Consider the following 1,860-nt stretch of genomic DNA (forward strand, 5'->3'; position numbering starts at 1 on the left):
CCCGGCCCGCCCTGCTTTGCACTTTGGCCTATGGGGGCTTTGCACTATGTCGGGAGCGGCCAATGGGGAGCGTGGAGGGGCAAGGCGTGGCGCGCTCGGCCAATGGGGATGGAGAAAGAGCGGGGCCAATGGGGTGCGAGTGCGCCCAATGGGGAGAAAGTGCGCCCAATGGGGAGCGAGCACGCCGAGGTTGGTGGCCAATTGGGTGTGAGGAGCAGAGGAGGGAGGGTGGGTCCGGGCGTGAGCCAATTGGGGAAGGGATCCAGCCCTGAGCCAATCAGGAGGCACCTACAGCGGAGCTTCGGCCAATCAGGAGCGGAGCTGGGTGGGAGCGAGATCTGGTCTTGAGCCAATCAGAACAGAGCAAGGGGCTTGGGTGAGGCACAGGCTCGGACCAATCAGGATCGGCCTCTGCCGGGCTGGGATCTGGTTGTCAGCCAATCCAGAACGACTTCCTGTTGAGCCGGGGGGGATGAAGGGGAGGGATCTGGTGTTCAGCCAATCAGTAGAGCTCATCAGAACAGGGGGGGTTGGGGTTCGGTCAGGAGCCAATGGAGAGCGAGCGAGCGAGTCAGAGAAACTTTAAGCCAATCAGGAGAAAGCTCTCAGTGGGGATCCAGTGCTGAGCCAATGGGGAGCGGCGCTGAGAGGGCTGAGCGGGATGTGGTTATTGGCCAATCAGGAGCGGCCCTGGGCTCGGGGGATCCACCCCCGCCCAACCGGCAGCGTTGCTGGATGGAGGCGGGATCCGGCCGGGATCCAATCGGGAGTGACGTTGGATTGGAGGGGCGGGTCCCGTGTCCATCCAGCGGGAGGTGGGCGGGGCGGGGGCGGGATCCGGTTGGGAGCCAATCAGGAGCCGCCCTGGGCCGGGCTGAGATCCGGTAGGGAGCCAATCGGGAGGGATTGTGGGGTGTTTGGCGATCCAGGAGGGAGCCAATCATGTGTTGCTGTGGGACAGGCTGGGAGCCAATCAGGAGCTGTCCTAGGCTGGGCTGAGATCCAGTAGGGAGCCAATCAGGATGGATTGTGGGGGTGTTTGGCGATCCGGTAGGGAGCCAATCATGTGTTGCTTTGGGACAGGCTGGGAGCCAATCAGGAGAAGCCCTGGGCCGGCCTGTGGTCCAACAGGAGCCAATTGGGAAGTACTGTGAGGTGTTTAGTGATCCAGTAGGGAGCCAATCACGTGTCACCTTGGGGAAGGCTGGGAGCCAATCAGGAGGCGCTCTGGGCTGGGCTGCGATCCAGTAGGGAGCCAATGGAGGATGACCGTGGGGTGTGTGGTGACACGGTAGGGAGCCAATCACGTGTCACCTTGGGACAGGGTGGGAGCCAATGGTGAGGCACTCTGGGCTGGCCTGCGATCCAGCAGGAGCCAATCAGGAAGAGCTGCGGGTTGTGTCACGATCCGGTAGGGAGCCAATGGCGTGTCGCCTTGGGACGGCCATAGGAACTGGCCAGCAGCCAATCAGAAGCGGCAGGATCCGGTAGGGAGCCAATCAGTGAAGAGCGGTTCTTGAGGTGGGTGGGATCCGGAAAGGAGCCAATCAGGAGTCACTGTCAAGGGGGAAGGGGGGTGTTGAGGTCCAGTCACGAGCCAATCAGGAGTGGCCGTGCGCTGGGCCGGGTTGCGGGGAGCAACCAATCAGAAGCGGCGTCCGCTCGGGCGGGATCCGCTCCGCAGCCAATCAGGAGAGCCGTGGGTGAAAGGGGCGGGGCAGCAGCACGAGAACCAATCAGCAGCGCCGAGGGCGGGGAGATCCGCTCCGCGTCCAATAGGAAGCGACCATTCGCCCTCCCTTAATTGGGGGGGGGTCGTGCCGTTACCACGTGATCTTCCACCCCCCCCATTAAACCCCC

Source organism: Coturnix japonica, unplaced genomic scaffold, assembly GCF_001577835.2.
Source record: "Coturnix japonica isolate 7356 unplaced genomic scaffold, Coturnix japonica 2.1 chrUnrandom544, whole genome shotgun sequence".
NCBI lineage: Eukaryota > Metazoa > Chordata > Aves > Galliformes > Phasianidae > Coturnix > Coturnix japonica.